This window comes from Heterodontus francisci, chromosome 31, assembly GCF_036365525.1.
Source record: "Heterodontus francisci isolate sHetFra1 chromosome 31, sHetFra1.hap1, whole genome shotgun sequence".
Lineage (NCBI taxonomy): Eukaryota > Metazoa > Chordata > Chondrichthyes > Heterodontiformes > Heterodontidae > Heterodontus > Heterodontus francisci.
In genome coordinates this window covers 1,803,571-1,828,561 of record NC_090401.1, presented here as the reverse complement: position 1 = coordinate 1,828,561, position 24,991 = coordinate 1,803,571, and positions in this window count along the sequence as shown.

Below are 24,991 nucleotides of genomic sequence, written 5' to 3'. Positions count from 1 at the left end.
AGTGATAGAGAGTCTCAGAGAGTGTCAGAAAGTGTCTGAGAGTGTCAGAGAGTGATATAGAGTGATAGAGAGTGTCAGAGAGTGTCAGACAGTGTCAGAGAGTGATAGAGAGTGTCAGAGAGTGTCAGACAGTGTCAGAGAGTGATAGAGAGTGTCAGAGAGTGATAGAGAGTGTCAGAGAGTGTCTGAGAGTGTCAGAGAGTGTCTGAGAGTGTCAGAGAGTGATAGAGAGTGATAGAGAGTGTCAGAGAGTGTCAGAGAGTGATAGAGAGTGTCAGAGAGTGTCAGACAGTGTCAGAGAGTGATAGTGAGTGTCTGAGAGTGTCAGAGAGTGATAGAGAGTGTCAGAGAGTGTCAGACAATGTCAGAGAGTGATAGAGAGTGATAGAGAGTGTCAGAGAGTGTCAGAGAGTGATAGAGAGTGTCAGAGAGTGTCAGACAGTGTCAGAGAGTGATAGAGAGTCTCAGAGAGTGTCAGAGAGTGTCTGAGAGTGTCAGAGAGTGATATAGAGTGATAGAGAGTGTCAGAGAGTGTCAGACAGTGTCAGAGAGTGATAGAGAGTGTCAGAGAGTGTCAGACAGTGTCAGAGAGTGATAGAGAGTGTCAGAGAGTGTCTGAGAGTGTCAGAGAGTGTCTGAGAGTGTCAGAGAGTGATAGAGAGTGATAGAGAGTGTCAGAGAGTGTCAGAGAGTGATAGAGAGTGTCAGAGAGTGTCAGACAGTGTCAGAGAGTGATAGTGAGTGTCAGAGAGTGTCAGAGAGTGATAGTGAGTGTCTGAGAGTGTCAGAGAGTGATAGAGAGTGTCAGAGAGTGTCAGAGAGTGATAGAGAGTGTCAGAGAGTGTCAGACATTGTCAGAGAGTGATAGAGAGTGATAGAGAGTGTCAGAGAGTGTCAGAGAGTGTCAGAGAGTGATAGAGAGTCTCAGAGAGTGTCAGAGAGTGTCTGAGAGTGTCAGAGAGTGATATAGAGTGATAGAGAGTGTCAGAGAGTGTCAGACAGTGTCAGAGAGTGATAGAGAGTGTCAGAGAGTGATAGAGAGTGTCAGAGAGTGTCTGAGAGTGTCAGAGAGTGTCTGAGAGTGTCAGAGAGTGATAGAGAGTGATAGAGAGTGTCAGAGAGTGTCAGAGAGTGATAGAGAGTGTCAGAGAGTGTCAGAGAGTGTCAGAGAGTGTCAGACAGTGTCAGAGAGTGATAGAGAGTGTCAGAGAGTGATAGAGAGTGTCAGAGAGTGACTGAGAGTGTCAGAGAGTGATAGAGAGTCTCAGAGAGTGTCAGAGAGTGTCTGAGAGTGTCAGAGAGTGATAGAGAGTGATAGAGAGAGTCAGAGAGTGTCAGAGAGTGTCAGAGAGTGATAGAGAGTGATAGAGAGTTTCAGAGAGTGTCAGAGAGTGTCGGAGAGTGTCAGAGAGTGATAGAGAGTGATAGAGAGTTTCAGAGAGTGTCTGAGAGTGTCAGAGAGTGATAGAGAGTGATAGAGAGTGTCAGAGAGTGTCAGACAGTGTCAGAGAGTGATAGAGAGTGTCAGAGAGTGATAGAGAGTGTCAGAGAGTGTCAGACAGTGTCAGAGAGTGATAGAGAGTGTCAGAGAGTGATAGAGAGTGTCAGAGAGTGACTGAGAGTGTCAGAGAGTGATAGAGAGTCTCAGAGAGTGTCAGAGAGTGTCTGAGAGTGTCAGAGAGTGATATAGAGTGATAGAGAGTGTCAGAGAGTGTCAGACAGTGTCAGAGAGTGATAGAGAGTGTCAGAGAGTGTCAGACAGTGTCAGAGAGTGATAGAGAGTGTCAGAGAGTGATAGAGAGTGTCAGAGAGTGTCTGAGAGTGTCAGAGAGTGTCTGAGAGTGTCAGAGAGTGATAGAGAGTGATAGAGAGTGTCAGAGAGTGTCAGAGAGTGATAGAGAGTGTCAGAGAGTGTCAGACAGTGTCAGAGAGTGATAGTGAGTGTCTGAGAGTGTCAGAGAGTGATAGAGAGTGTCAGAGAGTGTCAGAGAGTGTCAGAGAGTGTCAGAGAGTGATAGAGAGTGTCAGAGAGTGATAGAGAGTGTCAGAGAGTGTCAGACAGTGTCAGAGAGTGATAGAGAGTCTCAGAGAGTGTCAGAGAGTGTCTGAGAGTGTCAGAGAGTGATATAGAGTGATAGAGAGTGTCAGAGAGTGTCAGACAGTGTCAGAGAGTGATAGAGAGTGTCAGAGAGTGACTGAGAGTGTCAGAGAGTGATAGAGAGTCTCAGAGAGTGTCAGACAGTGTCAGAGAGTGATAGAGAGTCTCAGAGAGTGTCAGAGAGTGTCTGAGAGTGTCAGAGAGTGATATAGAGTGATAGAGAGTGTCAGAGAGTGTCAGACAGTGTCAGAGAGTGATAGAGAGTGTCAGAGAGTGTCAGACAGTGTCAGAGAGTGATAGAGAGTGTCAGAGAGTGTCTGAGAGTGTCAGAGAGTGTCTGAGAGTGTCAGAGAGTGATAGAGAGTGATAGAGAGTGTCAGAGAGTGTCAGAGAGTGATAGAGAGTGTCAGAGAGTGTCAGACAGTGTCAGAGAGTGATAGTGAGTGTCAGAGAGTGTCAGAGAGTGATAGTGAGTGTCTGAGAGTGTCAGAGAGTGATAGAGAGTGTCAGAGAGTGTCAGAGAGTGATAGAGAGTGTCAGAGAGTGTCAGACATTGTCAGAGAGTGATAGAGAGTGATAGAGAGTGTCAGAGAGTGTCAGAGAGTGTCAGAGAGTGATAGAGAGTCTCAGAGAGTGTCAGAGAGTGTCTGAGAGTGTCAGAGAGTGATATAGAGTGATAGAGAGTGTCAGAGAGTGTCAGACAGTGTCAGAGAGTGATAGAGAGTGTCAGAGAGTGATAGAGAGTGTCAGAGAGTGTCTGAGAGTGTCAGAGAGTGTCTGAGAGTGTCAGAGAGTGATAGAGAGTGATAGAGAGTGTCAGAGAGTGTCAGAGAGTGATAGAGAGTGTCAGAGAGTGTCAGAGAGTGTCAGAGAGTGTCAGACAGTGTCAGAGAGTGATAGAGAGTGTCAGAGAGTGATAGAGAGTGTCAGAGAGTGACTGAGAGTGTCAGAGAGTGATAGAGAGTCTCAGAGAGTGTCAGAGAGTGTCTGAGAGTGTCAGAGAGTGATAGAGAGTGATAGAGAGAGTCAGAGAGTGTCAGAGAGTGTCAGAGAGTGATAGAGAGTGATAGAGAGTTTCAGAGAGTGTCAGAGAGTGTCGGAGAGTGTCAGAGAGTGATAGAGAGTGATAGAGAGTTTCAGAGAGTGTCTGAGAGTGTCAGAGAGTGATAGAGAGTGATAGAGAGTGTCAGAGAGTGTCAGACAGTGTCAGAGAGTGATAGAGAGTGTCAGAGAGTGATAGAGAGTGTCAGAGAGTGTCAGACAGTGTCAGAGAGTGATAGAGAGTGTCAGAGAGTGATAGAGAGTGTCAGAGAGTGACTGAGAGTGTCAGAGAGTGATAGAGAGTCTCAGAGAGTGTCAGAGAGTGTCTGAGAGTGTCAGAGAGTGATATAGAGTGATAGAGAGTGTCAGAGAGTGTCAGACAGTGTCAGAGAGTGATAGAGAGTGTCAGAGAGTGTCAGACAGTGTCAGAGAGTGATAGAGAGTGTCAGAGAGTGATAGAGAGTGTCAGAGAGTGTCTGAGAGTGTCAGAGAGTGTCTGAGAGTGTCAGAGAGTGATAGAGAGTGATAGAGAGTGTCAGAGAGTGTCAGAGAGTGATAGAGAGTGTCAGAGAGTGTCAGACAGTGTCAGAGAGTGATAGTGAGTGTCTGAGAGTGTCAGAGAGTGATAGAGAGTGTCAGAGAGTGTCAGAGAGTGTCTGAGAGTGTCAGAGAGTGTCTGAGAGTGTCAGAGAGTGATAGAGAGTGATAGAGAGTGTCAGAGAGTGTCAGAGAGTGATAGAGAGTGTCAGAGAGTGTCAGACAGTGTCAGAGAGTGATAGTGAGTGTCTGAGAGTGTCAGAGAGTGATAGAGAGTGTCAGAGAGTGTCAGACAATGTCAGAGAGTGATAGAGAGTGATAGAGAGTGTCAGAGAGTGTCAGAGAGTGATAGAGAGTGTCAGAGAGTGTCAGACAGTGTCAGAGAGTGATAGAGAGTCTCAGAGAGTGTCAGAGAGTGTCAGAGAGTGATATAGAGTGATAGAGAGTGTCAGAGAGTGTCAGACAGTGTCAGAGAGTGATAGAGAGTGTCAGAGAGTGTCAGACAGTGTCAGAGAGTGATAGAGAGTGTCAGAGAGTGTCTGAGAGTGTCAGAGAGTGTCTGAGAGTGTCAGAGAGTGATAGAGAGTGATAGAGAGTGTCAGAGAGTGTCAGAGAGTGATAGAGAGTGTCAGAGAGTGTCAGACAGTGTCAGAGAGTGATAGTGAGTGTCAGAGAGTGTCAGAGAGTGATAGTGAGTGTCTGAGAGTGTCAGAGAGTGATAGAGAGTGTCAGAGAGTGTCAGACAGTGATAGAGAGTGATAGAGAGTGTCAGAGAGTGTCAGAGAGTGATAGAGAGTGTCAGAGAGTGTCAGACAGTGTCAGAGAGTGATAGAGAGTCTCAGAGAGTGTCAGAGAGTGTCTGAGAGTGTCAGAGAGTGATAGAGAGTGATAGAGAGTGTCAGAGAGTGTCAGACAGTGTCAGAGGGTGATAGAGAGTGTCAGAGAGTGTCAGACAGTGTCAGAGAGTGATAGAGAGTGTCAGAGAGTGATAGAGAGTGTCAGAGAGTGTCTGAGAGTGTCAGAGAGTGTCTGAGAGTGTCAGAGAGTGATAGAGAGTGATAGAGAGTGTCAGAGAGTGTCAGAGAGTGATAGAGAGTGTCAGAGAGTGTCAGAGAGTGATAGAGAGTGATAGAGAGTGTCAGAGAGTGTCAGAGAGTGATAGAGAGTGTCAGAGAGTGTCAGACAGTGTCAGAGAGTGATAGTGAGTGTCTGAGAGTGTCAGAGAGTGATAGAGAGTGTCAGAGAGTGTCAGACAGTGTCAGAGAGTGATAGAGAGTGATAGAGAGTGTCAGAGAGTGTCAGAGAGTGATAGAGAGTGTCACAGAGTGTCAGACAGTGTCAGAGAGTGATAGTGAGTGTCTGAGAGTGTCAGAGAGTGTCAGAGAGTGTCTGAGAGTGTCAGAGAGTGATAGCGAGTGATAGAGAGTGTCAGAGAGTGTCAGAGAGTGTCAGAGAGTGATAGAGAGTGATAGAGAGTTTCAGAGAGTGTCAGAGAGTGTCTGAGAGTGTCTGAGAGTGTCAGAGAGTGATACAGAGTGTCAGAGAGTGATAGAGAGTGTCAGAGAGTGTCTGAGAGTGTCAGAGAGTGATAGCGAGTGTCAGAGAGTGATAGCGAGTGATAGAGAGTGTCAGAGAGTGTCAGAGAGTGTCAGAGAGTGATAGAGAGTGATAGAGAGTTTCAGAGAGTGATAGAGAGTGTCAGAGAGTGTCTGAGAGTGTCAGAGAGTGATAGCGAGTGTCAGAGAGTGATAGCGAGTGATAGAGAGTGTCAGAGAGTGTCAGAGAGTGTCAGAGAGTGATAGAGAGTGATAGAGAGTTTCAGAGAGTGTCAGAGAGTGTCTGAGAGTGTCAGAGAGTGATACAGAGTGTCAGAGAGTGATAGAGAGTGTCAGAGAGTGTCTGAGAGTGTCAGTGAGTGTCTGAGAGTGTCAGAGAGTGATAGAGAGTGATAGAGTGTCACAGAGTGTCAGAGAGTGACAGCGAGTGTCAGAGAGTGATAGAGAGTGATAGTGAGTGTCTGAGAGTGTCAGAGAGTGTCAGAGAGTGATACAGAGTGTCAGAGAGTGATAGAGAGTGTCAGAGAGTGTCTGAGAGTGTCAGTGAGTGTCTGAGAGTGTCAGAGAGTGATAGAGAGTGATGGAGTGTCACAGAGTGTCAGAGAGTGATACAGAGTGTCAGAGAGTGATAGAGAGTGTCAGAGAGTGTCTGAGAGTGTCAGAGAGTGATAGCGAGTGTCAGAGAGTGATAGCGAGTGATAGAGAGTGTCAGAGAGTGTCAGAGAGTGTCAGAGAGTGATAGAGAGTGATAGAGAGTTTCAGAGAGTGATAGAGAGTGTCAGAGAGTGTCTGAGAGTGTCGGAGAGTTATAGCGAGTGTCAGAGAGTGATAGCGAGTGATAGAGAGTGTCAGAGAGTGTCAGAGAGTGTCAGAGAGTGATAGAGAGTGATAGAGAGTTTCAGAGAGTGTCAGAGAGTGTCTGAGAGTGTCAGAGAGTGATACAGAGTGTCAGAGAGTGATAGAGAGTGTCAGAGAGTGTCTGAGAGTGTCAGTGAGTGTCTGAGAGTGTCAGAGAGTGATAGAGAGTGATAGAGTGTCACAGAGTGTCAGAGAGTGACAGCGAGTGTCAGAGAGTGATAGAGAGTGATAGTGAGTGTCTGAGAGTGTCAGAGAGTGTCAGAGAGTGATACAGAGTGTCAGAGAGTGATAGAGAGTGTCAGAGAGTGTCTGAGAGTGTCAGTGAGTGTCTGAGAGTGTCAGAGAGTGATAGAGAGTGATGGAGTGTCACAGAGTGTCAGAGAGTGACAGCGAGTGTCAGAGAGTGATAGATAGTGATAGTGAGTGTCTGAGAGTGTCAGAGAGTGTCAGAGAGTGATAGAGAGTGATAGAGAGTGTCAGAGAGTGTCAGAGAGTGATAGAGAGTGTCAGAGAGTGTCAGACATTGTCAGAGAGTGATAGAGAGTTTCAGAGAGTGTCAGACAGTGTCAGAGAGTGATAGTGAGTGTCTGAGAGTGTCTGAGAGTGTCAGAGAGTGATAGCGAGTGATAGAGAGTGTCAGAGAGTGTCAGAGAGTGTCAGAGAGTGATAGAGAGTGATAGAGAGTTTCAGAGAGTGTCAGAGAGTGTCTGAGAGTGTCAGAGAGTGTCAGAGAGTGTCAGAGAGTGATACAGAGTGTCAGAGAGTGATAGAGAGTGTCAGAGAGTGTCTGAGAGTGTCAGTGAGTGTCTGAGAGTGTCAGAGAGTGATAGAGAGTGATAGAGTGTCACAGAGTGTCAGAGAGTGACAGCGAGTGTCAGAGAGTGATAGAGAGTGATAGTGAGTGTCTGAGAGTGTCAGAGAGTGTCAGAGAGTGATAGAGAGTGATAGAGAGTGTCAGAGAGTGTCAGAGAGTGATAGAGAGTGTCAGAGAGTGTCAGACATTGTCAGAGAGTGATAGAGAGTGTCAGAGAGTGTCAGACAGTGTCAGAGAGTGATAGAGAGTGATAGAGAGTGTCTGAGAGTGTCAGAGAGTGATAGAGAGTGTCAGAGAGTGATAGCGAGTGATAGAGAGTGTCAGAGAGTGTCAGAGAGTGTCAGAGAGTGATAGAGAGTGATAGAGAGTTTCAGAGAGTGTCAGAGAGTGTCTGAGAGTGTCAGAGAGTGTCAGAGAGTGTCAGAGAGTGATACAGAGTGTCAGAGAGTGATAGAGAGTGTCAGAGAGTGTCTGAGAGTGTCAGTGAGTGTCTGAGAGTGTCAGAGAGTGATAGAGAGTGATAGAGTGTCACAGAGTGTCAGAGAGTGACAGCGAGTGTCAGAGAGTGATAGAGAGTGATAGTGAGTGTCTGAGAGTGTCAGAGAGTGTCAGAGAGTGATAGAGAGTGATAGAGAGTGTCAGAGAGTGTCAGAGAGTGATAGAGAGTGTCAGAGAGTGTCAGACATTGTCAGAGAGTGATAGAGAGTGTCAGAGAGTGTCAGACAGTGTCAGAGAGTGATAGAGAGTGATAGAGAGTGTCAGAGAGTGTCAGAGAGTGATAGAGAGTGTCAGAGAGTGTCAGACATTGTCAGAGAGTGATAGAGAGTGTCAGAGAGTGTCAGACAGTGACAGAGAGTGATAGAGAGTGTCAGAGAGTGATAGAGAGTGTCAGAGAGTGTCTGAGAGTGTCAGAGAGTGTCTGAGAGTGTCAGAGAGTGATAGAGAGTGTCAGAGAGTGTCAGAGAGTGATAGAGAGTGTCAGAGAGTTTCAGAGAGTGTCAGAGAGTGATAGTGAGTGTCTGAGAGTGTCAGAGAGTGATAGAGAGTGTCAGAGAGTGTCAGACAGTGTCAGAGAGTGATAGAGAGTGATAGAGAGTGTCAGAGAGTGTCAGAGAGTGATAGAGAGTGTCAGAGAGTGTCAGACAGTGTCAGAGAGTGATAGAGAGTCTCAGAGAGTTTCAGACAGTGTCAGAGAGTGATAGAGAGTGTCAGAGAGTGTCTGAGAGTGTCAGAGAGTGTCTGAGAGTGTCTGAGAGTGATAGAGAGTGATAGAGAGTGTCAGAGAGTGTCAGAGAGTGATAGAGAGTGTCAGAGAGTGTCAGACAGTGTCAGAGAGTGATAGTGAGTGTCAGAGAGTGTCAGAGAGTGATAGAGAGTGTCAGAGAGTGTCAGAGAGTGATAGAGAGTGTCAGAGAGTGTCAGAGAGTGATATAGAGTGATAGAGAGTGTCAGACAGTGTCAGAGAGTGATAGAGAGTGTCAGAGAGTGTCAGACAGTGTCAGAGAGTGATAGAGAGTGTCAGAGAGTGATAGAGAGTGTCAGAGAGTGTCTGAGAGTGTCAGAGAGTGTCTGAGAGTGTCAGAGAGTGATAGAGAGTGATAGAGAGTGTCAGAGAGTGTCAGAGAGTGATAGAGAGTGTCAGAGAGTGTCAGACAGTGTCAGAGAGTGATAGTGAGTGTCAGAGAGTGTCAGAGAGTGATAGTGAGTGTCTGAGAGTGCCAGAGAGTGATAGAGAGTGTCAGAGAGTGTCAGACAGTGTCAGAGAGTGATAGAGAGTGATAGAGAGTGTCAGAGAGTGTCAGTGAGTGATAGAGAGTGTCAGAGAGTGTCAGACAGTGTCAGAGAGTGATAGAGAGTCTCAGAGAGTGTCAGAGAGTGTCTGAGAGTGTCAGAGAGTGATAGAGAGTGATAGAGAGTGTCAGAGAGTGTCAGACAGTGTCAGAGAGTGATAGAGAGTGTCAGAGAGTGTCAGACAGCGTCAGAGAGTGATAGATAGTGTCAGAGAGTGATAGAGAGTGTCAGAGAGTGTCTGAGAGTGTCAGAGAGTGTCTGAGAGTGTCAGAGAGTGATAGAGAGTGATAGAGAGTGTCAGAGAGTGTCAGAGAGTGATAGAGAGTGTCAGAGAGTGTCAGACAGTGTCAGAGAGTGATAGTGAGTGTCTGAGAGTGTCAGAGAGTGATAGAGAGTGTCAGAGAGTGTCAGACAGTGTCAGAGAGTGATAGAGAGTGATAGAGAGTGTCAGAGAGTGTCAGAGAGTGATAGAGAGTGTCAGAGAGTGTCAGACAGTGTCAGAGAGTGATAGTGAGTGTCTGAGAGTGTCAGAGCGTGATAGAGAGTGTCAGAGAGTGATAGAGAGTATCAGAGAGTGTCAGAGAGAGTCAGAGAGTGACAGAGAGTGTCTGAGAGTGACAGCGAGTGTCTGAGAGTGTCAGTGAGTGTCAGCGAGTGATAGAGAGTGATAGGGAGTGTCAGAGAGTGATAGAGAGTGTTAGAGAGTGATAGAGAGTGTCAGAGTGTGATAGAGAGTGTCAGAGAGTGTCAGAGAGTGACAGAGAGTGTAAGACAGTGATAGAGAGTGATAGAGAGTGTCAGAGATTGATAGAGAGTGACAGAGAGTGACAGAGAGTGTCTGAGAGTGTCAGAGAGTGTCTGAGAGTGTCTGAGAGTGTCTGAGAGTGTCAGAGTGTGTCAGAGTGTGTCAGAGAGTGATAGAGAGTGATAGAGAGTGTAAGAGTGTTTCAGAGAGTGATAGAGAGTGTCAGAGAGTGATAGAGTGTCAGAGAGAGATAGAGAGTGTCTGAGAGTGACAGAGAGTGAAAGAGAGTTTCAGTGAGTGTCAGAGACTGATAGAGAGTGTCTGAGAGTGTCAGTGAGCGATAGAGAGTGATAGAGAACCTCTGAGAGTGTCAGAGAGTGTCAGAGAGTGATAGAGAGTGTCAGAGAGTATCAGAGAGTGATAGAGAGTGACAGAGAGTGATGGAGAGTGATAGAGAGCCTATGAGAGTGTCAGAGAGTGTCAGAGTGTGTCAGAGGGTGTCAGAGAGTGTCAGAGAGTGATAGAGAGTGATAGTGAGTTTCAGAGAGTGTCAGAGAGTGATGGAGAGTGTCAGAGAGTGTCACAGAGTGTCAGAGAGTGATCGAGAGTGATAGAGAGTGTCAGAGTGTGTCAAAGAGTGTCAGAGAGTGATAGAGAGGGATAGATAGTGTCAGAGAGTGTCATAGAGTGATAGAGAGGGATAGAGAGTGTCACAGAGTGTCATTGAGTAATAGAGAGTGTCAGAAAGAGTCAGAGAGTGATAGAGAGTGTCAGAGAGTGTCAGATAGTGATGGAGTGTGTCAGAGAGTGTCACAGAGTGTCAGAGAGTGATAGAGAGTGATAGAGAGTGTCAGAGAGTGTCAGAGAGTGATAGAGAGTGTCAGAGAGTGATAGAGAGTGTCAGAGAGTGATCGAGAGTGATAGAGAGCTTCAGAGAATGTCAGAGAGTGATAGAGAGTGATAGAGAGTGATATGGAGTGTCAGAGAGTGTCAGAGAGTGATAGAGAGTGGTAGAGAGTGTCAGGGTGTGTCAGAGAGTGATAGAGAGTGATACAGAGTGTCAGAGAGTGATAGAGAGTGTCAGAGAGTGTTAGAGAGTGATAGAGAGTGATAGAGAGTGTCAGAGAGTGTCAGAGAGTGATAGAGAGTGTCAGAGAGTGATAGAGAGTGTCAGAGAGTGATCGAGAGTGATAGAGAGCTTCAGAGAGTGATAGAGAGTGATAGGGAGTGTCAGAGAGTGTCAATGAGTGATAGAGAGTGGTAGAGAGTGTCAGGGAGTGTCAGAGAGTGATAGAGAGTGATACAGAGTGTCAGAGAGTGATAGAGAGTGTCAGAGAGTGTCAGAGAGCGATAAAGAGTGATAGAGCTCTCCGAGAGTGTCAGAGAGTATCTGAGAGTGTCTGAGTGTGTCAGAGAGTGTCAGAGAGTGTTAGAGAGTGATAGACAGTGATAGAGAGTGTCAGAGTGTGTCAGAGAGTGTCAGAGAGTGATAGAGAGTGATAGATAGCGTCAGGGAGTGTCATAGAGTGATAGAGAGGGATAGAGAGTGTCACAGAGTGTCATTGAGCAATAGGGAGTGTCAGAAAGTGTCAGAGAGTAATAGAGAGTGTCAGAGAGTGTCAATGAGTGTCAGAGAGTGTTACGGAGTGTGATTGAGAGTGTCTGAGAGTGTCAGAGTGTGTCAGAGAGTGTCAGAGAGTGATGGAGAGTGATAGAGAGTGTCATTGAGTGATAGAGGGTGTCAGAGAGTGTCAGAGAGTGATAGAGAGTGATAGAGAGTGTCAGAGAGTGTCAGAGAGTGATAGAGAGTGTCAGAGAGTGATAGAGAGTGTCAGAGAGTGATAGAGAGTGTCAGAGAGTGATCGAGAGTGATAGAGAGCTTCAGAGAATGTCAGAGAGTGATAGAGAGTGATAGAGAGTGATATGGAGTGTCAGAGAGTGTCAGAGAGTGATAGAGAGTGGTAGAGAGTGTCAGGGTGTGTCAGAGAGTGATAGAGAGTGATACAGAGTGTCAGAGAGTGATAGAGAGTGTCAGAGAGTGTCAGAGAGTGATAGAGAGTGATAGAGAGTGTCAGAGAGTGTCAGAGAGTGATAGAGAGGGTCAGAGAGTGATAGAGAGTGTCAGAGAGTGATCGAGAGTGATAGAGAGCTTCAGAGAGTGATAGAGAGTGATAGGGAGTGTCAGAGAGTGTCAGAGAGTGATAGAGAGTGGTAGAGAGTGTCAGGGAGTGTCAGAGAGTGATAGAGAGTGATACAGAGTGTCAGAGAGTGATAGAGAGTGTCAGAGAGTGTCAGAGAGCGATAAAGAGTGATAGAGCGTGTCTGAGAGTGTCAGAGAGTGTCAGAGAGTGTCTGAGTGTGTCAGAGAGTGTCAGAGAGTGTCAGAGAGTGATCGACAGTGATAGAAATTTTCAGAGAGTGTCATTGAGTGATAGAGAGTGTCAGAGAGTGATATAGAGTGATAGAGAGTTTCTGAGAGTGTCAAAGAGTGTCAGAGTGTGTCAGAGAGTGATGAAGAATGTTAGAGCGTTTCAGAGAGTGTCTGAGAGCGTCAGAGAGTGTCAGAGTGTGATAGAGAGTGTCTGAGAGTGATAGAGAGAGTCTGAGAGAGTCTGAGAGCGTCAGAGAGTGTCAGAGAGTGTCTGAGAGCGTCAGAGAGTGTCACAGAGTGTCTGAGTGCGTCAGAGAGTGTCTGAGAGCGTCAAAGAGCGTTAGAGTGTGATAGAGAGTGTCTGAGAGTGACAGAGAGTGTCTGAGAATGTCAGAGTGTGATAGAGAGTGTCAGATAGTGCCAGAGAGTGATGGAGAGTGTCAGAGAGTGATATAGAGTGTCTGAGCGTGTCAGAGAGTGACAGAGAGTGACAGAGAGTGACAGAGAGTGACAGAGAGTGATAGAGAGTGATAGAGAGTGTCAGAGAGTGTCAGAGAGTGATAGAGAGTGTCAGAGAGTGATAGAGAGTGTCAGAGAGTGATAGAGAGTGTCAGAGAGTGATAGAGAGTGTCAGAGAGTGATCGAGAGTGATAGAGAGCTTCAGAGAATGTCAGAGAGTGATAGAGAGTGATAGAGAGTGATATGGAGTGTCAGAGAGTGTCAGAGAGTGATAGAGAGTGGTAGAGAGTGTCAGGGTGTGTCAGAGAGTGATAGAGAGTGATACAGAGTGTCAGAGAGTGATAGAGAGTGTCAGAGAGTGTCAGAGAGTGATAGAGAGTGATAGAGAGTGTCAGAGAGTGTCAGAGAGTGATAGAGAGGGTCAGAGAGTGATAGAGAGTGTCAGAGAGTGATCGAGAGTGATAGAGAGCTTCAGAGAGTGATAGAGAGTGATAGGGAGTGTCAGAGAGTGTCAGAGAGTGATAGAGAGTGGTAGAGAGTGTCAGGGAGTGTCAGAGAGTGATAGAGAGTGATACAGAGTGTCAGAGAGTGATAGAGAGTGTCAGAGAGTGTCAGAGAGCGATAAAGAGTGATAGAGCGTGTCTGAGAGTGTCAGAGAGTGTCAGAGAGTGTCTGAGTGTGTCAGAGAGTGTCAGAGAGTGTCAGAGAGTGATCGACAGTGATAGAAATTTTCAGAGAGTGTCATTGAGTGATAGAGAGTGTCAGAGAGTGATATAGAGTGATAGAGAGTTTCTGAGAGTGTCAAAGAGTGTCAGAGTGTGTCAGAGAGTGATGAAGAATGTTAGAGCGTTTCAGAGAGTGTCTGAGAGCGTCAGAGAGTGTCAGAGTGTGATAGAGAGTGTCTGAGAGTGATAGAGAGAGTCTGAGAGAGTCTGAGAGCGTCAGAGAGTGTCAGAGAGTGTCTGAGAGCGTCAGAGAGTGTCACAGAGTGTCTGAGTGCGTCAGAGAGTGTCTGAGAGCGTCAAAGAGCGTTAGAGTGTGATAGAGAGTGTCTGAGAGTGACAGAGAGTGTCTGAGAATGTCAGAGTGTGATAGAGAGTGTCAGATAGTGCCAGAGAGTGATGGAGAGTGTCAGAGAGTGATATAGAGTGTCTGAGCGTGTCAGAGAGTGACAGAGAGTGACAGAGAGTGACAGAGAGTGACAGAGAGTGTCTCAGAGTGTCAGTGAGTGTCAGAGAGTGATAGAGAGTGTCTGAGAGTGTCAGAGAGTGATAGAGAGTGATAGAGAGTGTGAGAGAGTGTCAGAGAGTGTCAGAGAGTGATAGAGAGTGTCTCAGAGTGATAGAGAGTGTCAGAGAGTGATATAGAGTGTCAGAGAGTGATCGAGAGTGATAGAGAGCTTCAGAGAGTGTCAGAGAGTGATAGAGAGTGATAGAGAGTGATAGGGAGTGTCAGAGAGTGTCAGAGAGTGATAGAGAGTGGTAGAGAGTGTCAGGGAGTGTCAGAGAGTGATAGAGAGTGATACAGAGTGTCAGAGAGTGATAGAGAGTGTCAGAGAGTGTCAGAGAGCGATAAAGAGTGATAGAGCGTGTCTGAGAGTGTCAGAGAGTGTCAGAGAGTGTCTGAGTGTGTCAGAGAGTGTCAGAGAGTGTCAGAGAGTGATCGACAGTGATAGAAATTTTCAGAGAGTGTCATTGAGTGATATAGAGTGATAGAGAGTTTCTGAGAGTGTCAAAGAGTGTCAGAGTGTGTCAGAGAGTGATGAAGATTGTTAGAGCGTTTCAGAGAGTGTCTGAGAGCGTCAGAAAGTGTCAGAGTGTGATAGAGAGTGTCTGAGAGTGATAGAGAGAGTCTGAGAGAGTCTGAGAGCGTCAGAGAGTGTCAGAGAGTGTCTGAGAGCGTCAGAAAGTGTCAGAGTGTGATAGAGAGTGTCTGAGAGTGATAGAGAGAGTCTGAGAGAGTCTGAGAGCGTCAGAGAGTGTCAGAGAGTGTCTGAGAGCGTCAGAGAGTGTCACAGAGTGTCTGAGTGCGTCAGAGAGTGTCTGAGAGCGTCAAAGAGCGTTAGAGTGTGATAGAGAGTGTCTGAGAGTGACAGAGAGTGTCTGAGAATGTCAGAGTGTGATAGAGAGTGTCAGATAGTGCCAGAGAGTGATGGAGAGTGTCAGAGAGTGATATAGAGTGTCTGAGCGTGTCAGAGAGTGACAGAGAGTGTCAGTGAGTGTCAGAGAGTGATAGAGAGTGTCTGAGAGTGTCAGAGAGTCATAGAGAGTGATAGAGCGTGTCAGAGAGTGTCATAGAGTGATAGAGAACGTCAGAGAGTGTCAGAGAGTGATAGAGAGTGACAGAGAGTGTCAGAGTGTGTCAGTGAGTGTCATAGAGTGATAGAGAGTGTCAGAGTGTGTCACAGAGTGATCGAGAGTGTCAGAGAGTGATAGAGTGTGTCAGAGAGTGATAGAGAGTGTCAGAGAGTGATAAAGAGAGATAGAGAGTGTCACAGAGTGATTAAGAGCGTCAGAGAGTGTCAGAGAGTGTCAGAGAGTGACAGAGAGAGTCAGAGAGAGATAGACAGTGTCAGAGAGTGATAGAGAGTGTCTGAGAGTGACAGAGAGTGAAAGAGAGTGTCTGAGAGTGTCAGTGAGTGTCAGAGAGTGATAGAGAGTGTCTGAGAGTGTCAGTGAGTGATTGCGAGTAATAGAGAGCCTCGAGAGTGTCAGAGAGTGATAGAGAGTGTCAGAGAGTGGTAGAGAGTGACAGAGAGTGTCTGAGAGTGATAGAGAGTGTCAGAGTGTTTCCGAGAGTGATAGAGAGTGATTGAGTGTGTCAGAGAGTGCAAGAGAGCGATAGAGAGTGTCAGAGAGTGATAGAGAGTGTCAGAGAGTAATAGAGAGTGTCTGAGAGTTTCTGAGAGTGACAGTGAGTGAAAGAGAGTGTCTGAGAGTGTCAGTGAGTGTCAGAGACTGATAGAGAGTGTCTGAGAGTGTCAGTGAGTGATCGAGCGTGATAGAGACCCTCTGAGAGTGTCAGAGAGTGTCACAGAGTGATAGAGAGTATCAGACAGTGTCAGAGAGTGATAGAGAGTGACAGAGAGTGATAGAGAGTGATAGAGAGCCTATGATTGTGTCAGAGAGTGTCAGAGTGTGTCAGAGGGTGTCAGAGAGTGATAGAGAGTGATAGAGAGTTTCAGAGAGTGTCAGGGATTGTCACAAATTGTCAGAGAGTGATAGAGAGTGTCAGAGTGTGTCAGAGAGTGATAGAGAGTGATAGATAGCGTCAGAGAGTGTCATAGAGTGATAGAGAGGGATAGAGAGTGTCACAGAGTGTCATTGAGCAATAGGGAGTGTCAGAAAGTGTCAGAGAGTAATAGAGAGTGTCAGAGAGTGTCAATGAGTGTCAGAGAGTGGTACGGAGTGTGATTGAGAGTGTCTGAGAGTGTCAGAGTGTGTCAGAGAGTGTCAGAGAGTGATGGAGAGTGATAGAGAGTGTCATTGAGTGATAGAGGGTGTCAGAGAGTGTCAGAGAGTGATATAGAGTGTCTGAGCGTGTCAGAGAGTGGCAGAGAGTGGCAGAGAGTGACAGAGAGTGACAGAGAGTGACAGAGAGTGACAGAGAGTGACAGAGAGTGTCTCAGAGTGTCAGTGAGTGTCAGAGAGTGATAGAGAGTGTCTGAGAGTGTCAGAGAGTGTCAGTGAGTGTCAGAGAGTGATAGAGAGTGTCTGAGAGTGTCAGAGAGTCATAGAGAGTGATAGAGCGTGTCAGAGAGTGTCATAGAGTGATAGAGAACGTCAGAGAGTGTCAGAGAGTGATAGAGAGTGACAGAGAGTGTCAGAGTGTGTCAGTGAGTGTCATAGAGTGATAGAGAGTGTCAGAGTGTGTCACAGAGTGATCGAGAGTGTCAGAGAGTGCTAGAGTGTGTCAGAGAGTGATAGAGAGTGTCAGAGAGTGATAAAGAGAGATAGAGAGTGTCACAGAGTGATTAAGAGCGTCAGAGAGTGTCAGAGAGTGTCAGAGAGTGACAGAGAGAGTCAGAGAGAGATAGACAGTGTCAGAGAGTGATAGAGAGTGTCTGAGAGTGACAGAGAGTGAAAGAGAGTGTCTGAGAGTGTCAGTGAGTGTCAGAGAGTGATAGAGAGTGTCTGAGAGTGTCAGTGAGTGATTGCGAGTAATAGAGAGCCTCGAGAGTGTCAGAGAGTGATAGAGAGTGTCAGAGAGTGGTAGAGAGTGACAGAGAGTGTCTGAGAGTGATAGAGAGTGTCAGAGTGTTTCCGAGAGTGATAGAGAGTGATTGAGTGTGTCAGAGAGTGCAAGAGAGCGATAAGGATTGTCAGAGAGTGATAGAGAGTGTCAGAGAGTAATAGAGAGTGTCTGAGAGTTTCTGAGAGTGACAGCGAGTGAAAGAGAGTGTCTGAGAGTGTCAGTGAGTGTCAGAGACTGATAGAGAGTGTCTGAGAGTGTCAGTGAGTGATCGAGCGTGATAGAGACCCTCTGAGAGTGTCAGAGAGTGTCACAGAGTGATAGAGAGTATCAGACAGTGTCAGAGAGTGATAGAGAGTGACAGAGAGTGATAGAGAGTGATAGAGAGCCTATGATTGTGTCAGAGAGTGTCAGAGTGTGTCAGAGGGTGTCAGAGAGTGATAGAGAGTGATAGAGAGTTTCAGAGAGTGTCAGGGATTGTCACAAATTGTCAGAGAGTGATAGAGAGTGTCAGAGTGTGTCAGAGAGTGATAGAGAGTGATAGATAGCGTCAGAGAGTGTCATAGAGTGATAGAGAGGGATAGAGAGTGTCACAGAGTGTCATTGAGCAATAGGGAGTGTCAGAAAGTGTCAGAGAGTAATAGAGAGTGTCAGAGAGTGTCAATGAGTGTCAGAGAGTGATACGGAGTGTGATTGAGAGTGTCTGAGAGTGTCAGAGTGTGTCAGAGAGTGTCAGAGAGTGATGGAGAGTGATAGAGAGTGTCATTGAGTGATAGAGGGTGTCAGAGAGTGTCAGAGAGTGATAGAGAGTGATAGAGAGTGTCAGAGAGTGTCAGAGAGTGTCAGAGAGTGATAGAGAGTGTCAGAGAGTGATAGAGAGTGTCAGAGAGTGATCGAGAGTGATAGAGAGCTTCAGAGAATGTCAGAGAGTGATAGAGAGTGATAGAGAGTGATATGGAGTGTCAGAGAGTGTCAGAGAGTGATAGAGAGTGGTAGAGAGTGTCAGGGTGTGTCAGAGAGTGATAGAGAGTGATACAGAGTGGCAGAGAGTGATAGAGAGTGTCAGAGAGTGTCAGAGAGTGATAGAGAGTGATAGAGAGTGTCAGAGAGTGTCAGAGAGTGATAGAGAGTGTCAGAGCGTGATAGAGAGTGTCAGAGAGTGTCAGAGAGTGAAAGAGAGTGATCGAGAGTGTCAGAGTGTGTCAGAGAGTGATAGAGAGTGATAGAGAGTGTCAGAGAGTGATAGAGAGTGTCAGAGAGTGATAGAGAGTTACACAGAGTGTCAGAGAGTGATAGAGAGAGTCAGAGAGTGTCAGAGAGTGATACGGAGTATGATAGAGAGTGTCAGACAGTGTCAGAGAGTGTCAGAGAGTGATGGAGAGTGATAGAGAGTCTCACAGAGGGTCATTGAGTGATAGAGAGTGTCAGAGAGTGTCAGAGAGTGTCAGAGAGTGATAGAGAGTGTCAGAGAGTGTCAGAGAGTGATAGGGAGTGTCAGAGAGTGACAGAGAGAGTCTGAGAATGTCAGAGAGTGATCGAGAGTGTCAGAGAGTGATAGAGAGTGATAGAGAGTCTCTGAGAGTGTCAGAGAGTTTCAGAGAGTGAGAGAGAGATTCTGAGAGTGTCAGAGTGTGTCAGAGAGTGATAGAGAGTGATAGAGAGTCTCTGAGAGTGTCAGAGAGTGTCAGAGAGCGAAAGAGAGTGTCAGTGAGTGACAGAGAGTGTCAGAGTGTGATAGAGAGTGTCAGAGAGTGTCAGAGAGTGTCAGAGAGTGATAGAGAGTGATAGAGAGTGTAAGAGAGTGATAGAGAGTGATAGAGAGTGTCAGAGATTGATAGAGAGTGACAGAGAGTGATAGAGAGCGATAGAGAGTGTCAGAGAGTGTCATAGAGTGATAGAGAGTGTCAGAGTATTTCAGAAGGTGATAGAGAGTGATTGAGTGTGTCAGAGAGTGTCAGAGAGTGACAGAGATTGTCAGAGAGTGATAGAGAGTGATAGAGAGTGTCAGAGAGTGTCATAGAGTGGTGGAGAGTCTCAGAGAGTGTCAGAGAGTGTCAGAGAGTGTCATGGAGTGATAGAGAGAGTCGGAGTGTGTCAGAGAGTGATAGAGTGTGATTGAATGTGTCAGAGAGTGTCAGAGAGCTATAGACAGTTTCAGAGAGTGATAGAGTGTGTCTGAGATTGTCTGAGAGTGACAGGGAGTGAAAGAGAGTGTCTGAGAGTGTCAGTGAGTGTCAGAGAGTGATAGAGAGTGTCTGAGAGTGTCAGTGAGTGATAGAGAGTGATAGAGAGCCTCTGAGAGTGTCAGAGAGATTCAGAGAGTGATAGCGAGAGTCAGAGAGTGATAGTGAGTGGCAGAGAGTGTCTGAGAGTGTCAGTGAGTGTCAGAGAGTGATAGAGAGTGTCAGAGAGTGTAAGAGAGTGATAGAGATTGTCAGAGAGTGATAGAGAGTGATAGAGAGTGTCAGAGAGTGTCATAGAGTGATGAAGAGTCTCAGAGAGTGTCAGAGAGTGTCAGAGAGTGATAGAGAGTGATAGAGAGCGTCAGAGTGTGTCAGAGAGTTTCAGAGAGTCATCGAGAGTGTCACAGAGTGTCATTGATTAATAGAGAGTGTCAGAGAGTGTCAGAGATTGACAGAGAGTGATAGAGAGTGTCAGAGAGTGTCAGAGAGTGAAAGAGAGTGATCGAGAGTGTCAGAGTGTGTCAGAGAGTGATAGAGAGTTATAGAGAGTGTCAGAGAGTGATAGAGAGTTACAGAGAGTGTCAGAGAGTGATAGAGAGTGTCAGAGAGTGTCAGAGAGTGATGGAGAGTGATAGAGAGTGTCACAGAGGGTCATTGAGTGATAGAGAGTGTCAGAGAGTGTCAGAGAGTGATTGAGAGTGTCAGAGAGTGTCAGAGAGTGATAGGGAGTGTCAGAGAGTGACAGAGAGAGTCTGAGAATGTCAGAGAGTGATAGAGAGTGTCAGAGAGTGATAGAGAGTGATAGAGAGTCTCTGAGAGTGTCAGAGAGTTTCAGAGAGTGAGAGAGAGATTCTGAGAGTGTCAGAGTGTGTCAGAGAGTGATAGAGAGTGATAGAGAGTCTCTGAGAGTGTCAGAGAGTGTCAGAGAGCGAAAGAGAGTGTCAGTGAGTGACAGAGAGTGTCAGAGTGTGATAGAGAGTGATAGAGAGTGTAAGAGAGTGATAGAGAGTGTCAGAGATTGATAGAGAGTGACAGAGAGTGTCTGAGAGTGTCAGAGAGTGTCAGAGTGTGTCAGAGAGTGATAGAGAGTGTCAGAGAGTGTCATAGAGTGATAGAGAGTGTCAGAGTGTTTCAGAGAGTGATAGAGAGTGATTGAGTGTGTCAGAGAGTGTCAGAGAGGGACAGAGAGTGTCAGAGAGGGATAGAGAGTGTCAGAGAGTGATAGTGAGTGTCTGAGAGTGTCTGAGAGTGTCAGAGAGTGATATAGAGTGTCAGAGAGTGTCAGAGAGTGATACGGAGTGTGATTGAGAGTGTCTGAGAGTGTCAGAGTGTGTCAGAGAGTGTCAGAGAGTGATGGAGAGTGATAGAGAGTGTCATTGAGTGATAGAGAGTGTCAGAGAGTGTCAGAGAGTGTCAGAGAGTGATAGAGAGTGATGGAGAGTGTCAGAGAGTGTCAGAGAGTGATAGAGAGTGTCAGAGAGTGTTAGAGAGTGACAGAGAGTGATCGAGAGTGATAGAGAGCTTCAGAGAGTGTCAGAGAGTGATAGAGAGTGATAGGGAGTGTCAGAGAGTGTCAGAGAGTGATAGAGAGTGGTAGAGAGTGTCAGGGAGTGTCAGAGAGTGATAGAGAGTGATACAGAATGTCAGAGAGTGATAGAGAGTGTCAGAGAGTGTCAGAGAGCGATAAAGAGTGATAGAGCGTGTCTGAGAGTGTCAGAGAGTGTCTGAGAGTGTCTGAGTGTGTCAGAGAGTGTCAGAGAGTGTCAGAGAGTGATAGACAGTGATAGAGATTTTCAGAGAGTGTCATTGAGTGATAGAGAGTGTCAGACAGTGATAGAGAGTGATAGAGAGTTTCTGAGAGTGTCAAAGAGTGTCAGAGTGTGTCAGAGAGTGATGAAGAATGCTAGAGCGTTTCAGAGAGTGTCTGAGAGCGTCAGAGAGTGTCAGAGAGTGTCTGAGAGCGTCAGAGAGTGTCTGAGAGCGTCAAAGAGTGTTAGAGTGTGATAGAGAGTGTCTGAGAGTGATAGAGAGAGTCTGACAGTGTCTGAGAGCGTCAGAGAGTTTCAGAGAGTGTCTGAGAGCGTGAGAGAGTGTCTGAGAGCATCAAAGAGTGTTAGAGTGTGATAGAGAGTGTCTGAGAGTGACAGAGAGTTTCTGAGAGTGTCAGAGTGTGATAGAGAGTGTCAGATAGTGCCAGAGTGTGTGAGAGTGTCAGAGAGCGACAGAGAGTGACAGAGAGTGTCAGAGAGTGATGGAGAGTGTCAGAGAGTGATATCGAGTGTCTGAGCGTGTCTGAGAGTGACAGAGAGTGACAGAGAGTGACAGAGAGTGTCAGTGAGTGTCAGTGGGTGTCAGAGAGTGATAGAGAGTGTCTGAGAGTGTCAGAGAGTGATAGAGAGTGATAGAGAGTGTGAGAGAGTGTCAGAGAGTGTCAGAGAGTGGTAGAGAGTGATAGAGCGTGTCAGAGAGTGTCATAGAGTGATAGAGAGAGTCAGAGAGTGTCAGAGAGTGTCAGAGAGTGATAGAGAGTGACAGAGAGTGTCAGAGTGTGTCAGTGAGTGTCATAGAGTGATAGAGAGTGTCAGAGTGTGTCACAGAAAGTCTGAGAGTGTCAGAGAGTGTCACAGAGTGATCGAGAGTGTCAGAGAGTGATAGAGAGTGTCAGAGAGTGATAGAGAGTGCCAGAGAGTGATAGAGAGAGATAGAGAGTGTCACAGAGTGATTAAGAGTGTCAGAGAGTGTTGGAGAGTGATACAGAGTGATAGAGAGTATCTGAGAGCGTCTGTGAGTGTCAGAGAGCGTCAGGGAGCGTCAGAGAGTGTCAGAGAGAGATAGACAGTGTCAGAGAGTGATCGAGAGTGTCTGAGAGTGACAGAGAGTGTCAGAGAGTGATAGAGAGTGTCAGAGAGTGATCGAGAGTGTCAGAGAGTGATCGAGAGTGGTAGAGAGTGTCAGGGAGTGTCAGAGAGTGATAGAGAGTGATACAGAATGTCAGAGAGTGATAGAGAGTGTCAGAGAGTGTCAGAGAGCGATAAAGAGTGATAGAGCGTGTCTAAGAGTGTCAGAGAGTGTCTGAGAGTGTCTGAGTGTGTCAGAGAGCGTCAGAGAGTGATAGACAGTGATAGAGATTTTCAGAGAGTGTCATTGAGTGATAGAGAGTGTCAGAGAGTGATAGAGAGTGATAGAGAGTTTCTGAGAGTGTCAAAGAGTGTCAGAGTGTGTCAGAGAGTGATGAAGAATGCTAGAGCGTTTCAGAGAGTGTCTGAGAGCTTCAGAGAGTGTCAGAGAGTGTCTGAGAGTGTCAGAGAGTGTCAGAGAGTGTCTGAGAGCATCAGAGAGTGTCTGAGAGCGTCAAAGAGTGTTAGAGAGTGATAGAGAGTGTCTGAGAGTGATAGAGAGAGTCTGACAGTGTCTGAGAGCGTCAGAGAGTTTCAGAGAGTGTCTGAGAGCGTCAGAGAGTGTCTGAGAGCGTCAAAGAGTGTTAGAGTGTGATAGAGAGTGTCTGAGAGTGACAGAGAGTTTCTGAGAGTGTCAGAGTGTGATAGAGAGTGTCAGATAGTGCCAGAGTGTGTGAGAGTGTCAGAGAGCGACAGAGAGTGTCAGAGAGTGTCAGAGAGTGATGGAGAGTGTCAGAGAGTGATATCGAGTGTCTGAGCATGTCTGAGAGTGACAGAGAGTGACAGAGAGTGACAGAGAGTGACAGAGAGTGTCAGTGAGTGTCAGTGAGTGTCAGAGAGTGATAGAGAGTGTCTGAGAGTGTCAGAGAGTGATAGAGAGTGATAGAGAGTGTGAGAGAGTGTCAGAGAGTGTCAGAGAGTGGTACAGAGTGATAGAGCGTGTCAGAGAGTGTCATAGAGTGATAGAGAGAGTCAGAAGGGTGTCAGAGAGTGTCAGAGAGTGATAGAGAGTGACAGAGAGTGTCAGAGTGTGTCAGTGAGTGTCAGAGAGTGATAGAGAGTGCCAGAGAGTGATGGAGAGAAATAGAGAGTGTCACAGAGTGATTAAGAGTGTCAGAGAGTGTTGGAGAGTGATACAGAGTGATAGAGAGTATCTGAGAGTGTCTGTGAGTGTCAGAGAGCGTCAGAGAGCGTCAGAGAGTGTCAGAGAGCGATAGAGAGTGTCAGAGAGAGATAGACAGTGTCAGAGAGTGATCGAGAGTGTCTGAGAGTGACAGAGAGTGAAAGAGAGTGTCTGAGCGTGTCAGTGAGTGTCAGAGAGTGATAGAGAGTGTCTGAGAGTGTCAGTGAGTGATTGAGAGTGATGGAGAGCCTCTGAGAGTGTCAGAGAGTGTCAGAGAGTGATAGAGAGTGTCAGAGAGTGGTAGAGAGTGGTAGAGAGTGACAGAGAGTGTCTGAGAGTGATATAGAGTGTCAGAGTGTTTCAGAGAGTGATAGAGAGTGATTGAGTGTGTCAGAGAGTGCCAGAGAGCGATAGAGAGTGTCAGAGAGTGACAGAGAGTGTCAGAGAGTGATAGAGAGTGTCTGAGTGTGTCTGAGTGTGTCTGAGAGTGACAGAGAGTGACAGAGACTGATCGAGAGTGTCTGAGAGTGTCAGTGAGTGATAGAGTGATAGAGACCCTCTGAGAGTGTCAGAGAGTGTCAGAGAGTGATAGAGAGTGTCAGAGAGTGTCAGAGAGTGATAGAGAGTGACAGAGAGTGATAGAGAGTGATAGAGAGTGATAGAGAGTGTCAGAGTGTGTCAGAGAGTTTCAGAGAGTCATAGAGAGTGTCACAGAGTGTCATTGATTAATAGAGAGTGTCAGAGAGTGTCAGAGATTGATAGAGAGTGATAGAGAGTGTCAGAGAGTGAAAGAGAGTGATAGAGAGTGTCAGAGTGTGTCAGAGAGTGATAGAGAGTGATAGAGAGTGTCAGAGAGTGATAGAGAGTTACAGAGAGGGTCAGAGAGTGATAGAGAGTGTCAGAGAGTGTCAGAGAGTGATACGGAGTGTGATAGAGTGTGTCTGAGAGTGTCAGAGTGTGTCAGAGAGTGTCAGAGAGTGATGGAGAGTGATAGAGAGTGTCACAGAGGGTCATTGAGTGATAGAGAGTTTCAGAGAGTGTCAGAGAGTGATAGAGAGTTTCAGAGGGTGTCTGAGAGTGATAGGGCGAGTCAGAGAGTGACAGAGCGAGTCTGAGAATGTCAGCGAGTGAGAGAGAATGTCAGAGCGTGATAGAGAGTGATAGAGAGTCTATGAGAGTGTCAGAGAGTGTCAGAGAGCGAAAGAGAGTGTCAGTGAGTGACAGAGAGTGTCAGAGAGTGATAGAGAGTGTCAGAGAGTGTCAGAGAGTGTCAGAGAGTGACAGAGAGTGTCTGAGAGTGACAGCGAGTGTCTGAGAGTGTCAGTGAGTGTCAGCGAGTGATAGAGAGTGATAGGGAGTGTCAGAGAGTGATAGAGAGTGTTAGAGAGTGATAGAGAGTGTCAGAGTGTGATAGAGAGTGTCAGAGAGTGTCAGAGAGTGATAGAGAGTGTAAGACAGTGATAGAGAGTGATAGAGAGTGTCAGAGATTGATAGAGAGTGACAGAGAGTGACAGAGAGTGACAGAGAGTGTCTGAGAGTGTCAGAGAGTGTCTGAGAGTGTCTGAGAGTGTCAGAGTGTGTCAGAGTGTGTCAGAGAGTGATAGAGAGTGATAGAGAGTGTAAGAGTGTTTCAGAGAGTGATAGAGAGTGTCAGAGAGTGATAGAGTGTCAGAGAGTGATAGAGAGTGTCTGAGAGTGACAGAGAGTGAAAGAGAGTTTCAGTGAGTGTCAGAGACTGATAGAGAGTGTCTGAGAGTGTCAGTGAGTGATAGAGAGTGATAGAGAACCTCTGAGAGTGTCAGAGAGTGTCAGAGAGTGATAGAGAGTGTCAGAGAGTATCAGAGAGTGATAGAGAGTGACAGAGAGTGATGGAGAGTGATAGAGAGCCTATGAGAGTGTCAGAGAGTGTCAGAGTGTGTCAGAGGGTGTCAGAGAGTGTCAGAGAGTGATAGAGAGTGATAGTGAATTTCAGAGAGTGTCAGAGAGTGATGGAGAGTGTCAGAGAGTGTCACAGAGTGTCAGAGAGTGATAGAGAGTGATAGAGAGTGTCAGAGTGTGTCAGAGAGTGTCAGAGAGTGATAGAGAGGGATAGATAGTGTCAGAGAGTGTCATAGAGTGATAGAGAGGGATAGAGAGTGTCACAGAGTGTCATTGAGTAATAGAGAGTGTCAGAAAGAGTCAGAGAGTGATAGAGAGTGTCAGAGAGTGTCAGAGAGTGATGGAGTGTGTCAGAGAGTGTCACAGAGTGTCAGAGAGTGATAGAGAGTGATAGAGAGTGTCAGAGAGTGTCAGAGAGTGATAGAGAGTGTCAGAGAGTGATAGAGAGT